Source organism: Arvicanthis niloticus, chromosome 13 (assembly GCF_011762505.2).
Source record: "Arvicanthis niloticus isolate mArvNil1 chromosome 13, mArvNil1.pat.X, whole genome shotgun sequence".
In the NCBI taxonomy this organism is placed as follows: domain Eukaryota; kingdom Metazoa; phylum Chordata; class Mammalia; order Rodentia; family Muridae; genus Arvicanthis; species Arvicanthis niloticus.
In genome coordinates this window covers 10006900-10029407 of record NC_047670.1, presented here as the reverse complement: position 1 = coordinate 10029407, position 22508 = coordinate 10006900, and positions in this window count along the sequence as shown.

Genomic DNA, 22508 nt, shown 5'->3' with positions numbered 1-22508 from the left:
GAAAAGGAATAACTGGTAACTTATTACTTAAACTTGTCAAATAATGAGTTATTGTGACTCTCACCAGTTATACAGTGATAACATTAGAGTCAATAGAATCTGTATAAATTTTCACTTGTTTGAAACATCCATAAACTGTGATAAACACACACTTGTAAAGCACAGTACTAACAGCATTATGTAAAATTTGAAGTTGTATTCTCCGTTTTTTTTCCACAACCTGAAACCTTTTCCTTTTCTTTGTCTTTATCTCCTTATTTTCCCCTTAGGAGGCCAATCCTTGTTAGAATTTTAAACATAGCACATATGGTTCATGTTAGTCTGTCAAACTCTGAACCTAAAGCTCCTATATTTTTGACTGCAGTGTACATGCATGCACCTCTTTTGTTATTTAAATTCTATATTAAATATTTATAATATTTCAGTTCATTATTAAGAACATGAAAAAGTTACATATTTGTTAAATTCTTTGATTTCTCTGAGATCACCTTTATGTTCGTGATGTCATGAATTTACATGCTAAAAAAATTCTTTCCAATGTTAATATTTGTGTGTGGGTACTGTATATCTTGATACCCACCAGCTCCTCTTTGTTCTTTTCTAGAATGATACAAGAATAGAAATTAGAACAAATGAATGTAAATAGTTATATGATTGTGGTCATTCAAACACTGTGTCCCCTGAATTGAGTTGTAGCCACAGGAATCATTTTAAAATCTGAATTGTAAGTTGCAATTGGAAGTTATAGTTGTAGCAGAAACAAAAACTAAGGGGATTAATTATAATTATTTTTACTACTATATTGCTGGCCCTAGAAATGTATTAATTATGTGATTTTAATCAGAAATAATTTGACTTTTTAAGAAATACCCTGTACTTAATAGCTTCAGTAAGTTTCAAGTAATTGTATCATTAAAATAATAAAGCCAGGTTATTGTGAATTGATTCTTTCACATTGTCTCTTATACAGGCACAGTGGGATGCAGGCACATGTAAGTATAAACAAAAACATACACACACACATATACCCACACACATACCATATGAATGTAAAAATAATGAAACTAATGTGTTATATGGCAACCAACAGAATGGGAAAAGATCTTTACCAACCCTACATCTGATTGAGGGTGAATATCCAAAATAGACAAATACTAAAGAAGTTAGAGTCCAGGTTAAACTTCAGCTTAATATTCATACATAAATGCAGTCACGAAAATTAATGTATCAGTTTATCAAAAATCTACTGGTAGATAAGGTAAATAAAATGAAAAAAAGGAAGTTAGATTCTAGAGAAAGAAATAAGACTATTTTTAAAATGGGGTACAGAGTTAAACAAAGAATTTTCAACTGAGGAATCTCGAATGGCAGAGAAGCACCTAGAGGAATGTTCAGTATTCTTAGTCATTAGGGAAATGCAAATCAAAACTACTCTGTGATTCCATTTCACACCAGTCAGAATGGGTAAGGTCAAAAACTCAGGTGAAAGCAGATGCTGGTAAAGATGTGGAGAAAGAGAAACACTCTTCCATTGCTGGTGGGAATCAGCCTGGTAGTTCCTCAGAAAATTGGAAATAGTTCTACCTGAGGACCCAGTTATACCACTCTTGAGCATATATCCAAAAGATGTCCCACCATACCCCAAGGACACATGCTCTACCATGTTCATAGCAGCCTTATTTATAATAGTCCGAAGCTGAAAACAACTGAGATGTCCCTCAATAGAGGAACTTATAGAGACAGAAAATGTGATACATTTACACAATGGAGTACTACTCAGGTATTAAAAATGACTTCATGAAATCAGCCGGCAAATGGATGAAACTAGAAAATATCATCCTGAGTGAGGAAACCCAGTCACAAAAGAATACACATGGTATGTATTCACTGATAAGAGGATATTAGCCAAAAAGTTCATAATACCTGTGATACAACTCGCAGACCATATGAAGCTCAAGAAGAAGGAAGATCAAAGTGTGGATGCTTCAGTCCTACTTAGAAAGAGGAAGAAAATAATCATGTGGAAGTAGAAAGAGGGAGGGATCTGGGAAGTAGAGAAGATGGTGAGGGAAATGGAGCAGGATAAGATGTGGAAGAAGACAGGTAAGAAGTACAGTGGGTCAGGAAATTGAACAGATGTATGAAGCAGTTGGGGATCAGATACCGGGGTTAGCCACTAGATAGTCTCACATGGCAGGAAAGCAAATTTCCCTGGACCCAATGAGGATATCACTAGCTCAAATACCCCAACAAAGAGGAGAAAGAAGCTGTAGAGACCATATCCAGTGGACCAGAATGGCCCCCAGATGAGGGATGGGACCACTTACACATCTCAAAATATTAACCTAGAATTGTTTCTTTCTAAAAAAAAAAAAATGCAACAACAAAGAATAGAGCAGAGAGTGAATGAAAGGCTGTCTAGAGACTGTCTCACCTAGGGATCCATCCAATCTGCAGACACCAAACCCAGACAAGATTACTATTGCTAAGAAGTGCCGGCTAATAGGAGCCCAGTATGGCTGTCCCCTGAGAGGCTCTGCCAGAACCTGACCAATACAGATGTGGATGCTTGCAGGCAACCATGGGCCTGAGCATGGGGACCACAGTGGAGGAGTTAGGGAAAGGACTGCAGAGTTTGAAGGGGTTTGCAACCCCATAGGAAGGATAGTAATATCAAACAACCAGACCCACGCAGAGCTCCTAGGGACTAAACCACCAAGCAAAGAGTACACACGAAGGGCCCTAGGGCTCCAGCTGCATATGTAGCAGATTGCCTTATCTGGCATCAGTGGGAAGGGAGATCCTTGGTCCTGTGGAGGCTCGATGCCCCATTGTAAGTGGATGCTAAGGAGGTGAGGCAAGAGTGGGTGGGTGGGGTAATACTCTCATAGAAGCAGGGGAGAAGGGATGAGATCAGGGGATTGAGGAGGGGAAACAGGAAAGGGGAGACAACATTTGAAATATAAAGAAATAAAATAACCCAAGAAAGGAATAGAAAATAAAAGAGTCTGTGAGGCAGCACAATAGGAGCAGATGGTCTGAACCTCTTTCTAAAGAGTTGTTTGACGGATTCATTGTTTGCTCTGGAATTAACCATAAAGCTTATCTGTTGAAATTCTCACTATTCCAGATTATACAAGCAATCTCAGACAGGTTGAGTGATATTTGCTTTTACCTATCTGTCTATGATCTGCTCAAGTAATTAGAAAGCTATTAATTAAGGCCATCAGTAGACACTTTTCCTGACTGCCAGATCAGTGGTTCTTCCACAGAATCATGATGCTATGGGCCTGATGGATGTTGACTGTTCGTAATAGAGTGGCTATCATTAAAGTTACTGTACTTGAGTGGAATAAGAAATGGATTAAGATAATAGGAATGCCTGACATGACATACTATGAACTTTGCCATTGACTAACAAGAAACGTAATTCTAAGATCAGCTTATACGTGTATAAAATTTAAATTGCATCTGTTTTGAGACGCTAGAATGAATATAATCAACAAATAATATCTTCTGTATGAAAAAGAAAAGAACTCTAGATCGTGTTTTTTAAATGAAATACGGGTAAGCTTACATAATATAAAAACAAATCCATCAAATACAGTTTGTGTGCCTGCTCACTCAAACATGTTTTTGTTCATGCAGATATGTGTGTTCACATGTATGTGTGCATATGTGCATGTGTATGCACATATATTCTGTATATCTTTTAGTGCATGTGTATTCCCTTGTGTATATCCATGTGTGTATGTCTTGGGATTAAAACTGCATGCCATCATACAGAGCCTTTTATATTGTTTCTATAGGACCAGACTCAGATCTATATTTTTAAGGTAAACACTTTGAATATGGCTAACTACTAAATTCCCAAATACGAACATTTAGTTATTGTTTTAGTTGGATATTTCTTTTATCTAACAGAGAATCTTTCATTGACAAATATTTATTGAATACAATCTACAAGCCAAATTCAGTAAGATATAAGCTGTAAAAATGAAAGAGTCCAGTTAGTGTTTGCACTTTGTTTTATTTTATAGAATATGTTCAAACTTCTAATGGTTTAGTTAGTAAACTTTTTATCATCCCAAACTTTACTTCTAACAAATTTACCAGCTTCTAATTGCTTAAAGAATATATAGATAGGGTGGGGAATTGGGAAGAAATCATCTTAATTCTTAAAACTCACAGGTAATCCTTAGCCAAATTCTATTGGATCTAAATTCCAAACAAATTAGTCATCTTTTCTTTACAAGTTCTTCCAGTTGAGTTAAACTGATACTCTCTTTCATCAGGTTATTATTCAACAGTCTTCAAAATGCAATTGTGTCCTTAGACACTGTTCCCTTCTATTCCTTCAGGGTACTATACAAGCAAACTACTTTGCAGTCCTAAAATAGCCTAGTGGTTATTAGTACAATAACAGTGAATTTTAAGCTCTCTACCTGTAGGGTCATGCACAGCCTGGCAGTTATGTATTCTTCAAATTCATTTCATATCATGTACTTTCAGCATGAAAAATCTTTTTTTTCCTATTATACGGATTCCATTGCTTTGTATAACACCATCTACAAATTTGCACTTCATTTTTGCCTAAGTGATGCTTCTCTCTCAGAAAGAGAGGGAAAGGGGCAGGGAGAAGGAGAGAGAGAATTGGGGATTTGGAATTAATTTTTAGCTCTACACTCGTGTTTTGGCCAATTAGAAAATACTTTATACCAGTGAATATAGTCATTATCCATTAGTCAATCAAGTTATTTAACTGCCTTTGAACTTGGTCCTAACCAGTTACTCTGCATCATATCACCAAGCCATGCCTTAGCTAATACTTAAGACAAGTGTTACTTTTCTTTTTTTAAATTAATTTTTATTGGATGTATTATTTACATTTCAGATGTTATCACCTTTTCCCATTTCCCCCAACCCAGAAACTCCCTATGCCATACCCCCTTCTCCTGCTTCTATGAGGATGTACCCACACCCACCCACCCACCCACACCCACCTCCCTGACCTCGAATTCCCCTACACTTGGGCATCCAGCCTTTCATATTTATGTATTTATTTACATAATTATTCTGTCACTTCAGAAGTCTTAGATTTCTTCTGATAAGATTTTTGTTGTTACTCAAAGAATATGTTTAGGCTAAATATAAAGTCATCATTATAAGAATTCAACTAATATTTTAAATGAATAAATGATATCACTATATTTTTAAAGAAACTTTCTGTGTCACAGTGCTAATGGTTTCTTAGTACATAGTTCTTAACATTAAGGTTGAGAAGAAACAAAAAGAAAAGAATTGATTCACTCAACAAATAATTTAAAACATCAAATAAGTGTCAGCTCATATCTATGTTGGACCAGAAGCTATAACTTTGAAAAAATTAAATTACACCTTCAAGACAATGACATAGAGGAAAAAATAAATGTATAAGCTATATATTTAAGAAGAAAAGGCTGTAAATTTTATGTTATATTTTTTATACTATATTAAAAAGTAAATGGAAAATGTATTATATATAAACACTTGTGTGTAAGACATTCTTTGAAATAACATAAATTCTATGAAACTGCATAATTGCAAACTTGCACTTCTCTAGGGAAAAGAAGGGTCAATGGAGCCTGATGAAGTTGTGTTTAGCCCCCAAAATGAAAGAAATATAGAAATTGCCTCATTACAGGGAAACATAAAGCTATAGACAGAGCTTAAATCATCAGGGCTCAAGTTAAAGGGAGAAAAATGACCTGAATAGATGGTCAATCTACAGAGATCTCTAGTGATGAACAGGGAGATAGCTGCTGGTGGACTCATTTTGAATTCTGTCATTGCATAATGTCAATGAATTAGACTTCAGGTTCTGACTGGGTTTTCTTTTTTCAAAGTTATTATTGTTTCTATTCTTTCTTCAGCAGTTCTACAGATCTGTACACTTTACTTCTGTCTTAATCAACCTTTTTGCACAACTCTATTCCTAGATCCCATTCTGCACCTCTCCCTCTCAACTGTTCGCATTTTATTTTTTCTCTCTTGACAACCCAAAGCCTTCCATTGCACACACACAATGCAAAGCACACATTGCATTAGGAGACCAACACTAACAGTGACATGAGTGTTGGTCACATAAAGCATAGGTATGGAGTCATCACCTGCAGCACAAAAATGCTACCAAGCTCCCTCTCTAAAGAAAACTGACTCTCCTTCCACAGAAGCAGGGATGGGCTTTCTGAAGAAAACAGTGGTGGAAATATATGAATATTTAAAGAAAGAATTCTTAGGGAAGAAGGAATTACTTAAATTGAACACAAGAAATGAAAAGCAGGGAATAAGTTCAGAAAGTTCACACCACCATTACCTCTTCTGATTCCAAGACAAAAGTTCACAACTCCATTACCTTTTCTGATTCCAAGACAAACAAAAGAAACATTCAATGATTTTCTTTCTAAGTTTGGATTACCTTACTCAAGATGACAGGTTCAAGTTTGATCAGTTTACCTAAATGTTTCAGTTTTCTTAAAAGCCGAATAATATTTCATGTGCAAATGTACCACAGTTTTATAATCCATTCATTAGTGGATGGGCATTAGGCTATTTCATATTCAGTCCCATTGTGAAAAAAAGTTGCAATGACCTTGGGAGAAACGTATAAAGTCCTTAGGATATATGCACAGGAGTACCATAGCTGGATTTGGTAGCAGATCTATTTTCGCATCGTCGAGTAAGCACAACTGATTTCCATAATGATTACTCCAGTTTTACTCTCACCAATAGTCAAAAACCCAATTCTTATTTTTCTGAAAAATGTACCTAAAAACAAAATATCTGATGACTTGTGGCTATAACCATACGTCTGTGTACCACTAAGTACTTTAAAAAGGTATTTCATGGAGTAAATGAAAACATGGAGAGCCACAAATGGTTAATGTGCAAAAAATAAGCATTTTTGGAATGTTCAGCCCTAATGGGGTGTGTAGATGATACTTTTCCACTTATGAGTCAAGAAACACTGTGGAAGGAAGAGGCAGATTTTAAGAGCCAGAATTGGTAGATGACTTTAAATAGTGTTTATAAGCCAGACAAAATTGACAAGTGACAAATGAAGAGGAAGTTGGCATGAAGTCTCACACCTAGTCGTGTAGCTATTTCTACTTGGAAAGGGATAGTCAGTTTCCTTTAATGAAACACTGCTGACACCCTTGGAATAGCTGGCCAACACAAACCAGACTACTGGACTTGACCAGTTTCAAAGGAGAAGAAAAGATAGAAAAAAGAAGCAGAGAGGGGGAAGGACAAGAGATAAGGAAAGAGGGTGGGAGAGACAAGAGAGAGGCAGGAGAAAAAGAGAGATAGAGTGTGTGTGTGTGTGTGAGAGAGAGAGAGAGAAAGAGAGAGAGAGAGAGAGAGAGAGAGAGAGAACAAAGAAAGACTGGGATAGAAGATGGGGCCCTGAAGCAGTTGGGAAAGAAGGTTAAATGTTTTCCAAATGCATTCCATGAAGTTCTCAGATCTTCATGAGACTTATAAAAATAAATAAATGCAGGAATTGTTCAGAAAGTATTTAGTCAGTCGCTTTTTCCATGAATGAAAATTACTTTAAACACATGAGAGATGGCAATAAGTTACATGCTGTCATAACCAAGGCTCACAAGTTAGATGGTTTCATAATAGAAATACATGTTCACTTCTTCATAACCAACACCCAAATTTCTGACTTGAGTGATACTAAAAGCTGTAATGAAAATTGTCTGAGGACCTTCCTAAGTTTCTAGATAAACAGTTCTGTCCTGAGTTCATATTGTCATCCTTTGTTGATGTTACTATGTCAAAATTTCACCTCTTTGTAAGGAGAAAACTTTTACTGAAAGGGGTCAAAGTCCCACCTTAACAGTGATGCTTTATCTGGATTACCTCAGCAAAACCTTTTCTCCAAATAAGATTACAATCTGTGTTATTGCATGAGAAATTTTATATACTAGATAAGATTTGTGTACGCATATTGAGTGTGTATGTATGTATGTATGTATATATGTATGTATTTGTACAAGTTTGTATGTGAATGTGAGTGTGCATGCACCACAGCATGTAGATGCTGCCTCTCATCTGCCTATATTTGACTCATAGCCTTTTCCTTGCCATTTTGTGTGGGGCTGGGAAGCCATTGATTTGTGGGAGTAGACACAGAGCAAGAGTCGGGTCAAGGCATGTCAGAATCTTGAAACTCTCATCCTAAGATTGGTAGAAATAAGATAATTCCTGATCACCTCACCTCCATCCCCTTTGTCCCCATATCCCACCCTCACCCCCACCTCAGGCCTGCATCCCCTGCTCTTGTAGCTATGCTTCCCCACTTTTGCTTCCCTCTGAGGCCACATAACCTAACCAGGTTAAACTTCCTCTCCCCTTGTAAGGTCATATCTAGCAGCCTCTGAAATTCCTCCTTATGCTAATGAGGCATCCATAGCACCCTGGACCTGAGCAATGATGACCACTCATCCAGACAGCACCTACAGACTCCAACTTTGTGAAATGTAGAAAATTGACCATAAATGAAGCACTTGCATATAATGTATCCTACCATGAGGGAATCAAAAAGCTTATCATCTGAATATATAATTAAAAAATTACACTTGAGCCAGGCGGTGGTGGCGCACCCCTTTAATCCCAGCACTTGGGAGGCAGAGGCAGGCGGATTTTTGAGTTCGAGACCAGCCTGGTCTACAGAGTGAGTTCCAGGACAGCCAGGACTACACAGAGAAACCCTGACTTGAAAAACAAAACAAAACAAAACAAAACAAAACAAAACAAAACAAAACAAAAAAACAAACAAACAAAAAAAACCACTTAAACACTCAAGATGGTTCATTGGTCCGCATGGACTATTAGAGGCTGCTTTGATAGAAAGCAACCTTGGGAATCCTCAGTTTGTTTGTTTGTTTTACATTTTATAATGTTTTTTAAATTGTTTTTTAAAATTAGTATATAGAATAATTGGTTTAGTTACAGAATACTTTGGGCTATTTTATTTATTTATATTTCAAATGTTATCCCCCTTCCTGGTTTTCCCTCTGCAAACCTCCTATCCCATCCTAACCTCCCCCCTACTTCTACGAGGATGCTCATCTGATCACCCAGCCACCCACCCACTCCTGACCCACTGCTTCTCAGTTGAGTTAAAAAAAAAATGGAAATAAACTGCATGCTTAAGAAAGGCAGAAAAAGAAAAGAGCCATATTTGAGAACAAGTTTGATACATTTTTGAGCTGTTGTAGGATTCTCGAATGTACATTTCAGAGATTAGAAGCTTTCATACTTCAGATTTCTGTACTCTTCATGTTACCTCACATAATGAGGGAACGCTGTAAAGTGAAACATGCAGAAAGCTAGAATTAGAAGATAGAAACCAGAACAAACTTTGTCCAGTGTGCTGCTTAATAGAGGAGATAAAAGAGGGAGAAGGAAGAGGGGATTCATAAGAGACAGAAAAGAAAGACAGACAGAGAAACAGAGACAGAGAGAAGCAGACACACCCACCCACTCCTCCCTCACTGCCATAGCAGCCCCCTACACTGGGTCATCTAGTCTCCATAAGACCAAGGGTCTCCCCTCCCATTGATGCCAGATAAGGCTATCCTCTGCTACATGGGAGCCATGGGTCCCTCCATGTGTACTTTTTGGTTGGTGGTTTAGTCCCCAGGAGCTTAGGTGGATGTCTTTTGTTGATGTTGTTGATCTTCCTATGGGGTTGCTAACCCCTTCAGATTCTTCAGTCCTTCCCCTAACTCCTCTGTTGTGGTCCCCATGCTCAGTTCGATGGTTCCCTGCAAACGTCCACCTCTGTATTGGTCAGGCTCTAGCAGAGCCTCTCAGGAGACAGCCATACTGGGCTCCTATTAGCCAGCACTTCTTGGCATCAGTAATCTTGTCTGGGTTTGGTGTTTGCAGATGGGATGGATGGAAAAATAAAATGTGGTACATTTACACAATGGAGTATTACTTGGCTATTAAAAACAATGACTTCATGAAATTCACAGGCAAATGGATGGAACTAGAAAATATCCTTAGTGCGGTAACCCAGTCACAAGAGAGCACACATGCTATATACTCACTGATAAATGGATATTGGGAAAAATTCTTGGAATATGTATGGTACAACTCACAGACCATATGAAGATCAAGAAGGAAAACCGAAGGGTGGACATTTCAGTCCTACTTAGAAGGGGAAACAAAATAATCAGAGGAGGTAGAGAGTGGGAGAGATTTGAGAGGAAGAAAGGAGGTAGAAGGGAGAAATTGGGCAGGATTAGGTGTGGGAGGAGATGGGAGAGATGTACAGAGGGTCAGGAAATTGAACGGAGGTATTTAGCAGTAGGTGAAGGGGGAACTAGGGGCAGCCACCAGAAAGTCCAGATGCTATGAAAGCAAGAGGCTCTCAGGATACAATAGGGATAACATTAGCCAAAACCCAAAGAAAGGGAGAGAGAACCTGTAGAGACCATATTCAGAGTCTTGACCCCTGGTTGAGGGATGGGACCACCCACCCATCTCAAAAAATTTATCCCAGAATTGTTCCTGTCTAAAGAAAATACAGGGACAAAGAGTGGAGCAGAGACTGAAGGGAAGGCCATCCAGAGACTGCCCCAACTGGGGAGAAGTGAAGATGGTCAGGAAATTGAGCAGAGGTGTGTAGCAGTGGGGGTTGGGGAACTGGGGGTAACCATTAGAAAGTCCCAGATGCCAGGAAAGCAAGAAGCTCCCAAAACCCAACAAGGTTAGTTGAAATACCTAAGAACTTTTATGGGGCTCTTTTAAATGTGAAAAACTTGAGGGTTTAATCAACTTCCATCTTGTTTTGAAATAAAGGAAGGGTTAATTTTCACTACTTCACATTCTCTCCTTCTGCTACAATCTCATGTCCCAAATAAAAACTACTGCACAGAAATAGAAATAATATGATACCAACAGTGATTCTGTAATTCTTTGGCTATAGTCACTATCAAGTGAATTTCAACCTTAGAGTCTAAACTTAGTAATATGTAATTGATTGTTTTCATGTACCTTAGTTTCCTAACACAATGAAATTAAAACATAGTAATAGGAATCTTTAGATTTCTAACATCTACTTTGCTTCTAAAATTACCATATTATCCTATACAGTCACTCAAATAGATGAAAACCTGAAATGTTGCTGCTATTATTATGAATATTTTCTTCCAAAATATTAATTATTATTAATTAATTTAATAATTATTAAATAATATTATTATATTAATTATTTTCCTAAATATTAAATTTTCTTCCAAAATATTAATATTAATGTGAGCTTTAATGTAAATTTGTTTTTAATTTTCCATGGTATGGAATGCTGTATTTTTAAATCTTATTTTGTCTAGGTTATTCAAAAGAATAATTTTAGTTGAGTAATCTTGGAAACAACAGGCAAGTGGCCATGGCATTTATGAGCTGGAATGTAAAGGGAAATGCAGTGACAACCCATGCTGGACGAGTGGCTGGCTCATAACCAAATATACCAGCATGAAACTTTAGATGTACTTGTCCACAAAGAGTGTCAAGGGCCATCACCCTGCATAGGACACACCCTATAATGACACTATTTTTTTTTTTAACAATGCAAGATCAGAGGTAACAAAACTACTTTAGGTTAGAGATATTTCACATGTGACAAATGAGTTAAACACACACACTCATACAATAATCCAATAGCTTTACCTATTACTTTAGTACTATATTCTACTTATATTTTATTTCCAATACCTGCACTGAGATTTTCATTAATGCCTTGAAGTTCACAGGGAAAGAAATCCCTTAAATTATCAAAAACTCTTACTGCTTTCAGAGTCTTTATTCTTTATAGACTGTAACTAATTGGTACGTGAATGTGTTGGTGATGCTATGGCTAGTGTTTGTAAGGGATGACCTTGGCGTAGTTTGTGAGTCTCCAAAGCAATTATAGAAGGAAATGATATGGGAACACTGGCAAGAAGCAGAAAGAACTGCTAGAAACAAACTAATTCACAGATTTAGTTAGGCAGCATTAGATGACAGTTAACTTTTAATGAGGGAAGGCACGATGTAATTAAATCTTGACATACAATTATGAAAGAAAATATCAGGTAACAATCTTGCTATATCACATAAGAGAAGAAAAGACATTTTCTGAGAACGTGCCTGATGCTCTGTCATCTGAAACTATTCTTTATGAGTGCAGGGTGAAGGTCAAGAAGGTAGCTCAACTCCATCAATCCTTTGGACAGTTACAAATGACCTTTCGCTTTCCATAAGACATTCAATATTCTGAATTGGAGGGATACATTTTTCTGTGTTTAGAAAATGGCAAAATTGAAACCTTTCCAACTGCAGGAGGTACACTTTTGTTGACTCTTGGACAGCCTCTTCATCCCCAAAGCTTGTTGAGGCTGTGATCTCATTTACATGAATTGCTAACACAGAGTGAAACAACAGTTTTATGCTAGGTGTCAAAATTGTTCTACTTTCTTTTACTGTAGTGTTGCTTTCTAAATGCAATATTGGCCTCATGAGAATAAGATCTCCTTTTAAATATTAGAGTGACCTGTAAGTTTTGCTGAAATAAACAATCAATTTTACATTTGTAATTATTAGCTAACAAGGAGGATAGAAAAACTGATTTCAATTTCTGTTATTTCTGTTATTTCTTAAGAATCAGTATTTTTGGCAACAAGCATAAAAAATCAATTTAAAAATAATACACTTGCTTTAATGAATTAAAATTTGTATATTATTTAATTTTTCTTTATTAAATAAATGAATTTATAATTAATAAATAGTTGTCATCAATATATAAAATGCAGAGGAGCTACTACCAAAAATTACATTTATCATTAGCTTAAGATGATATGCAATTTATACCTAACTTCTGAATATGTGTGTTATGGTACATCGTCACACAGTTATAAGCATTAAAAATGCATCTGATACCAGTTGAAAAGAAAGCTGTTTTCATATTCAGTTATTTAATTATTCATTTAACATGAGAGTAGTGGCTCTCCTTAATGTGGTGAGCATTCTCTAAGCACTGAGAACACTATTCAGGCACAAAATAGATGATGTTCCTGCCAATGCATCATTTTCATCCTGGAGAGACAAAAAGCATACAGGTAAGTATGAAAATAAATTGAATATGTGAGTCCATTGAAAGCAATGAAGTACATGGGGCTGGGTTGCAGCAAAGGAATATATGTTATGTTGATGTCAAGCTTTGAATAAACTGTGCAATTTTGTTTAGGAGGCTATTAGAGTTGCGCAACATGCACCTGCCATTGGACAGGTAATTGATTGACATTTTAGCCACTAATTACATTTTTCCAAACCCATTTCTCAGCCTGAATCACTCACTTTGCTTTTTAGCTAGTTTCATTATCTATTTGTCAAATATAAAAATAATATTTCATAATGTCTAATCTTATAGAGATTACAACATGCACTTTTTATAGCAGCAGGAATTAAATTGTAAATAAGTATTTTATTTTGCAGAATATTGTTCAATGTCTAATTTGAAAGAAGTTACTGCTGGTAATTTTTTTCATTTTCTATATGTTGTCTTTATGGGTTTAGTTTGGAAATTTCAGAATTTGGTACAATATAATATTTTATCATATATTTTATAAAAAAAATATTTGAGTCCCTTCATGTATTTTAATATAATATGACAGGTTTATTACTATGTGAACAATAATTTTTGTTGGCTGTAAAAATGTGCATACTGTTTACTTGAAATAAACTGACGTTGCAGGATAAAAACATTATATATGTATATATATTATAATATAAATACACATTATATTTATAATACGTTTATACAATTTGTATGTATATTATATATATAATATAGTGTGTGTGTAAATATATGCAGTAAAAATCATTTGAAATTTAGTTCAGATAATATGAAAGGTTTAATGCATCCTTGTTTTTTGCTTCTTCTGAAAAGAAAGCGTCAGAAGTTTTATCTAGTTAAAAATATAATAAACTTCAGAAATTATATTTATTTTTTGCATAATCTACTATAACAAGAAAAAAGGTTTTCATTTTTAAACTTAAAAATTTTACTTGCAGAATTAGTTGACTTTCAACCTAAAACCAGTAAATTTTGTTTTGCATACTGTAATAAAATACATATTTCCTAGTTTCAAGTAATATTCATAACACTTAGAAAATGTATATGGTATTAAGTTTTCCAACTTATTTTAGAAGAAATGTCATGTGATCCAAGTGAAGCTGAAAGAAGTTAGGGTCTCCAACATCTCTTTGCTCTATCTAGCTATATCTGCTCACTCTGTCTGTGACTGACCCATGAGAGCTTCAGTAATGCTGGAGAAAGTTACTTATATGGGAGTGTTGGGGGCCGACTTTTAGCAGAAAGCGTCTATCAGCTTTGCAGCCATCTTGAGGCATATACTGTGACATGTGACTTGGATTACAATAGCCTACAACAGCTGAGCACACTCCGATAATCTTGGTTTAGATACCTTGAGATTAAAGGTGCGTGAGATTAAAGGTGTGTGACTTAAGAGTGTAATTTAGAGATAAGATTTAGAGACAAGACCTAAGGGCATGATTAAAGGTGTGACCAAGAGGCATGGCTTAGAAGTGAGACATATAAAACGCAGAGACAGAACAGAACTAAGAATCAAACGCATCAGACATTAGGGAGACACAGAGGAGACAGAACCAGACACAGCAGAGAGAAGACAGGTAGCAGGCACTTGGAAGAGAACTTGAAAGAAGTAACTTGGAACTTGGAGGGACTAGGAGCTAGGGACTAGGCACTAGGAACTCAAGACTTAGGACTTAGACTGAAGAATAAACGGGATTGAATTACACTCTGTCTGGTCTGCATTCTTCGAGTCCGTCCTCACTCTCGCTCTTGCTGAACACCGACCAGCGGATTGGAGCTTGGAGCAGCAGCTTGGGCCGGGATACAGTGGCCGCCCAAACGTGGGTCAGCCCGGGCTTCAACATTTTGCTTGGGCCGTGACATTTTTTTGGCCACCCCAACGTGGGGCTAGTGTGGACCCCAACATGGGAGGAGTTTTTCAGCCCCTGATATTTTTACTATATACCCTATATACCCAGTGAAGTGAGTTACATAACGTAGATCTATAACATTTTAAGAATTATGTATATTCATGCTCACATACCATTCGCTACCCTAGTTAGGTACAGATGCAGCAGTGCAACCAGAGATAACATCTCCATAAAAGTTATCAATTTTATGTATTTGTTTTTATTTGGGGTGTGTGTGTGTGTGTGTGTGTGTGTGTGTGTGTATGTGTGTTTGCAGGACAGAAGACAACCTTCACTGTTGGACAGAGGGTCCTTGTTATTTGCTACTGCATATGCTAAACTGAACTGAAAGCTTTAGAGATTCTGTTTTAGCCTTTCAGTGAATTCTGGAATTACAAATGGGTAACCCTGTCTTGTTTTTTATGTAAGTTCTGGAAACTTGAACTTTGTCCTCATGAGTATGGGCTCATGGAGACACAATAGGGAGTTTCTCCAGCTCCCAGTATTACTTGTAACAAAGAGTTGAACACTGAGCTATTTAGAAAACTTTATTGTGACAAATTTTGTCCATGATACACTATCTTGAGAGTCTATACTACCAGAAAACAAATGGGGATGGAGGAAACTTCTTTTCAACTGTCTAATTTCAATAAACAGAAATGGAAAACTCCTATTAAATGATCCATTTTATACTCATACACGCTGGTATAGGAACAACTAGGTACTGGAGTATTTAGGAATATTACTATAAGCAATCATCTGAAATGAAAAGCAAGTTTCAAATAGCAATTGCAAATTAATTAAAACATTGAATTCTACAAAATGAATAGTTAGAGAGTCTTTTTTTTTTTTAAGAGACCATGACCAAGTCAACTCTTATGAAGAAAAACATTTAACTGGGGCTGGCTTATAGTTTCAGAGATTTAGTCCACTATCATCTTGGTTGGAAGCATGGCAGCTTTCAGGCAGATGTGGTGCTGAAGGAACCAAGAGTTATGGCTCCTGATCAGAAAGCAGCCAGGAGGAGACTCGGTTCCACACTGGGCAGAGCTTAAACATAGGAAACCTCAAAGCGTTCCCACCCAGTGACATACTTCCTCCAACAAGGGCACCCGTATTCACAAAAGGCCATACTTTCTAATAATGACAATCCCTATGAACCAAGTGTTCAAACACATGAATCTATGGGAGCAAAACCTATTCAAACTACTGCCGCCACTATGCCTCAAGATCTGGATTAAAAGTATGTGTTGATTTAAATCAAAATCATGTTACATCCTATGTCAAGATAATGATCAAAAGTCTGTGTCTTCCAGCCTCAAGATCTGGATCAATAGCATGTTGTCTTTCTGCTTCAAAATATAGATCAGATCATAGTTCATTTCAGAAATAGTCAAATTGACAACCCAGAATAGCAATCATAGTTGCTAATCTTAATGTTGTGAGTGACTTGGTGAAAAATAGTTACATTTTCATCCTCATAACACTCTTAATGGTAATCTGACTGAAATATTCTAGAATGATTGAATTTTTCTATATTAAAAGGATATTTTCCATATTATGCAAAATCATTATAGACAATGGCAATGCTGCTCAAAATGTGTCTCTGCAGCAGTGAAAGACACAGTGTTTAGGACAGGCTCACCAGCACAGGAAAGTAAATGACCAATATGCTGACAGCACAGTGGGCTGGTTGATGACAAATCCCTTTCACCTGTTGCTATGGTGTGAAAACTCTCTTGAAGCTTCTATTGAGGTGGGGGTGCTTGTTCTTTTATGTTCAGATGTTGGACCTTTAAAATATGATCCCATTTTGAGGCTGGTGCTGTAATATTAGTTTTGCAGTGGGTAGTAGTTACTAGCATGCAAAGAAAGGATCAAGTTCAACACCACATTCTTTGTTATATAATTTAATTATCATAGTATGTTATCCAATATTTTATCATTTAGCAAAAGCGTCTTCACTGTACCCATGTTTTCAAAACTTTCTAGCTTTCATAATTGTGAGCTAAATAATTCTGGGCTTTATACATTTCTCAATCTGAGATACTGTTTTACCACAATATAAACTGAAGAAGACAATCAAGCATCCCATAATGCCACCATACTCATATGAGGCTAGAAGGAAGGTGAGGCTAGAGAGTTTTAGCTTCGGCCAAGGGGATTCTGTGATAAGTTAACTAGAAACTTCTTTATCAGTTTGTAAATGACGTATAGAATAAAAATAGTTGAACCAACCATTTTGTTACTGAGTAATTTAAAAGTGATCATCTAGAAGGGCTTTTGCTCTTGTTTTAAGTTTTATTTTCATTTGTAGGGAGCAGTAACAATGTTGACTGAAGAGGAGTACTTAAATAATTTCTAGCAGAGTCATAATGCATAGAAAAGGCTCAGAATACTTGGAAGATGTATATAAAACTTTTATAATTGATTTCACTGTAAAATGAAATTGTTAACAATGTGTATAAGAAATGGAGTAATACTATTTAAGCTAATTAGAGAACAGTTCTTTCATCTTTGAAGTTCAAATGTTTTGCTTTTTGTTAGTGAAATATGTGTCAGGTGAAAGGGAACTCACAGTAAATTGTGAAATGAATGCGACAGTTTATTACTACATTGGTGTGGTCAGGATATTTCCCTTCTGTCTTACATCCAAATGATATAACATAGTGATAGATGGAATACCTTAAAATCTACAGGTATAATTGAGGTTTGGCACATGAAGTTGTTATTGTTGGCAATTACATATCAGTGCTTATTAGTGGATATAAAAATGACTTGATTAATGTCAGTTCTCAATTTAATGATTCTCTCATCCCTTGAAGGAAAAACTCTTTGATACATTGACCATCTATTGTTGTATAATAAATCACAAACATTTAAGTCTTATATCTTTTATAAAAGACCCATGTTTTATCTCCAGTTCCTTCAGATAAAGTGTCCACAAACACATTTCAATACTCTGCTTAAGATCTTACAGGGTTGTAATTGTGGCCTCAGTCAATCTGTGTTTATATCTGGGGTTTCATTGAGGATGAATTTATATTTAGTTATTCATGTTACTGGCAAAATATGTATATCTTTGCAATGCAAAGATTAAGGCCTCAATTTCCTTGCTACACTCAGCCAAGTATTGCTTTCAACTTCTGGAGACCACAAAGCAATTCTTGTATATAATTCTTCATGGGCAATCTAATGACCCTTGGATCATGTCTTCAAGGCTTTTAGGAGAACCTCTCTATTAAATAAATTTCAATGACTTATTTTTGGCTTATTACATCTTAAAATCTCTAACCTGCACAAAATAACATATCATCATAGAAGCTATAATCTATTGTTTTTTCTTATGTAATTCATTAGAATAGGGTGACTAGATTCACTGGATGTACAAATAATCTTGTACACTGGGTAAAAAGTTCACCTGTCAATAAAAAAAGCCTTTTGCCAATGAGCTGGATCAGGATTCGAATGTGGGATATCACACATGTGCACACACGTTAGCGTGCACACACTCACACACACACAAACAGATCCACACCGCCCCCCACACACATACACACACACTCACAGAGGTGGGAGTGACAGGGGGTATTCTGGAAATAGTTTCAGGAGATTTGCCTGGAACCAATGATGGATGAATACCGACTCATGAAATTGAAGACCAGGTAATGAACCTGTGGTATTCATAGAAGAGAATACAAGGCATTAAGTTATTAGGAATACATTAGCTTTTGACCTAGGCATTTAATCATAATTCAGTCTCAGCATCATTATTTTTGGGAACAAAGTAGTTAATATGGCAAAACTCATGTATATGGATGGTTCCAACTACAAATGTTTTCCATCATCAGGCATGTATTGCAAGATTAGGACACTAGATTCAGGTTATAGCAAAAAGTTTAGGAAATAAAAGCCAGTCTATAACTCCAGACAACCAAATAACCCTATTAAAAATGGGGTACAGAGATAAACAAAGAATTCTCAACTGAGAAAATTTGAATGGCTGAGAAGCACCTTAAAAATGTTCAACATCCTTAGTCATCAGGGAAATGCAAATCAAAACAACCCTGAGATACCACCTCACACCAGTCAGAATGGCTAAGATAAAAAATTCAAGTAATGGTAGATGCTGGCGAGGATGTGGAGAAAGAGAAACACTCCTCCATTGTTGGTGGGAATACAAGTTGGTAGAACCACTCTGGAAATCAGTCTGGCGGTTCCTCAGAAAATTGGACATAGCACTACCTGAGGACCCAGCTATACCACTCCTGGGCATATACCCAGAAGATGCTCCAACATATAACAAGGACATATGCTCCTCTAAGTTCATAATAGCCTTATTTATAATAGCCAGAAGCTGGAAAGAACCCAGATGTCTCTCAACAGAGGAATGGATACAAAAAAAATGTGGTACATTTACACAATGGAGTACTACTCAGCTATTAAAAATGGTGATTTCGAGAAATTTTTAGGTAAATGGATGGAACTAGAAACTATCATCCTGAGTGAGGTAACCCAATCACAAAAGAACACACATGGTATTTACTCACTGATAAGCAGATGTTAGCCCAAAAGCTTGAAATAACCAAGATTCAACTAACTGACCACGTGAAGCCCATGAAGAAGGAAGACCAAGTGTGGATGCCTCGGTCCTTCTTGGAAGGCGTGACAGAATGCTCAAGAGAGCAAATAAGGCGACAAAGTGTGGGACAGAAAGTCAAGGAGGGGCCATCAGGAGAACACTTTACCTTGATATCCGACCCATGTGCAGTCACCAAAGATAGACACCAATATGGATGTCAGGAAGTGCATGCTGACAGGAGCCTGATGCAGCTGTCTCCTCGAAGGTCTGCCAGAGTCTGACATATCCAGAGGCGGATGCTTGCAGTTACCCATTGATCTGATCAAGGGTTCCCAATGAAGAAATTTGAGGACTGAAAGAGCTGAAAGGGTTGGTGGCCTCAAGAGGAAAGCAACAGTGCCAGTCAACCAGAGCTCCCCAGGGTCTAAACCACCAGCCTGGGAGCACAAAGGGAGGCACCTATGACTTCAGCTGTATACTTAGGGGAAGATGGCCTTGATGGGCATGGGTGGGAGAGGAGATCCCTGGTCCCATAAAGGCTGAACACCAAGCAGGGAGGAATTCGAGGGTGGGGAGGGGGAAGTTGGGGGTAGGTGGGGGCACACCCTTGTGGAGACAGGAGGGGGAACAGGATAGGGGATTCCTGGGTGGTGGGAGGAATTGGGTGAGGGGATAAAATCTGAAATGTATTTTAAACAAACAAACAAACAAATAAATAAATGCCAGACTATAAAGTCAAGCACAACCCCTTTAATATGTGTCTAGGAGGACTAAGCATTTGAACTATAAGCAGTAGGAAACTAGAGCCACACACAATATCCTAGCAAAACAGAAAGATAAATTCCTTTCAGAGGGAGCTAGGAGGTCCATGTGAAGGCTGAAACCTAATTGGAATCCAAGGCAAAGAAGCATGCTTTGGTCTGGAGACTGCAGAAATCAGAGGGAAAACAGCTACTCTAGCCCAAAGCCCAGCGAAGGTACCCTTCTAGAAGCAGTAGAGTTAGCCAACTTTGGCACACACTGGCCTGGAAAGCCTATAAAGAAACATTTTCCCTGAGCTGATGGGAGTTAACAGCCCCAAATTTTCTGAACTGGTAAAGCATCAAGGTTAAAATTGGTAAATATAAGTTTTTGAGATAATTAGAGATCAAAAAGAAGAATATCTTATGTTAAAATGACACAATCCATCCAGATTTCATATGATTCTGAACACAGAGCCATGCAGATCACTGAGTTCAAAGTCAGTCAAAAAAACAGAAAAAGTTCCATGGTAGATAATCTTGGACAGTAAAGGAGATGGAAAACATAAAGGTGATGAAAATGTAATAGAGAAAGAGGGATATGTTCCATCCCCAGCAAGAAGCAGAACTAGTCAGTTTCTGCCATGTGGTTCTAGCTTCAGAGTCAAGAATAGAAAAGACTACTGGGACAACTGATGATGGTTAGCTGGAACTAAGAAGTTAGCAGTGATTAAGAAGAGACCAGCATCACTGAGGTGAAAATCTTCTGGGAAGTGTTTTCTGAGAAGCTGTGTTCCAGAAATAGCCAAGTTTGTATCTAATATTGCAGCTGGACTTTGTAATGTATAAGAACCACCCAGGTGGTACTGGTTTTGAAGGCATGAAGGAATAACAGAGATAAGCTGAGAGGCTTGACACTGTGAGAGGCCAGGAAAGTCCATTGGTGAAGATTCAGCCTCAGTTGCAGTTGATGGCCCAAAACAGAAGCAGTTGTACAAAGAAGTTAAGGCTTGGCATCATAAAAGAAACCTATAAAAGGCTATTGGTGATGTCAAGTTGCAGCAGAAGATTCTTGCAAATATTAGATTCCAATACTGTGGGATGATTTCCAATAACAGCAGAAGCAGTGGAGTAGATTCAACCAGAGACTAGAGTCCTATAAAGAACAGAGCTGGAGAAGTGACCCAAGTGCTTTGGAGGAACGCAGAAGATAATTTGTGGATTCCAGATACTAGAACAAGAAACTGTAAAGCTGAAGTTGCCTCAGATAACCCAAGATGTTATCGATGTCAGAGCCATGGAATACATGCCAAGGAAAGCTGCTAAAAGGGAGTATAACTAGCCCATTTGAAAAGTTTGTTGCTGCTGAATGCCAGAACTTCCACCAGCAGTCAACAAAGATGAAAGGGTTTGGAGACCTAAAGAGTGCTTGCACATCAGACATGGATATGCAGAGTTTGGAGTTTTCCCAGCTGGCTTTTGTCCAGAATTTTCTCACTATGATATTTGGAATGGTAATGAATATCCTGTGATGTTGGAGGTATGTGGTCTGTTATTTTTGACTTTGATTTTATAAAGAATTAAAGTTAAGTATTTTTATGAATCTCAGAAGACACTTTGAACTTTGGACTTTTAACATTGTTGAAACTGCTATAGGCTATAGGGACTTTTGAAGTTGGACTAAATGTATTTTTCATTATGCTATAGCTAATTGTGGCCCCCATAACTCATATGTTTGAATAAGCCTATGGAGGACAGGAAGTTGAAATGTATTGGTTTGAATATGCTTGGTCCAGGTAGTCATACTATTAAAAGTTGTGGCCTTTTGGAGGAAGTATGTCACTGTAGTATTTGGTTTTAAGATGATTTTCCCAGATGCTTGAAAACAGTCTTCTCCTATTTGCCTTCAGTACAAGATGTAAAACTCTCAGATCCTCCAGTGCCATACCTGCATGGAGAAGCTGCCAGGTTTCTCCCCATGGTGATAACTGACTGTTCCTCAGAACCTCTAAGCCATCCTCAAAAAACTTTCTTTTTATGAGAGTTGCCTTGATCATGGTCTTTCTTCACAGCTATGGAAACTCTAGGACAGCATTTAATCAACCAAACCTATGATCACGTTAGAT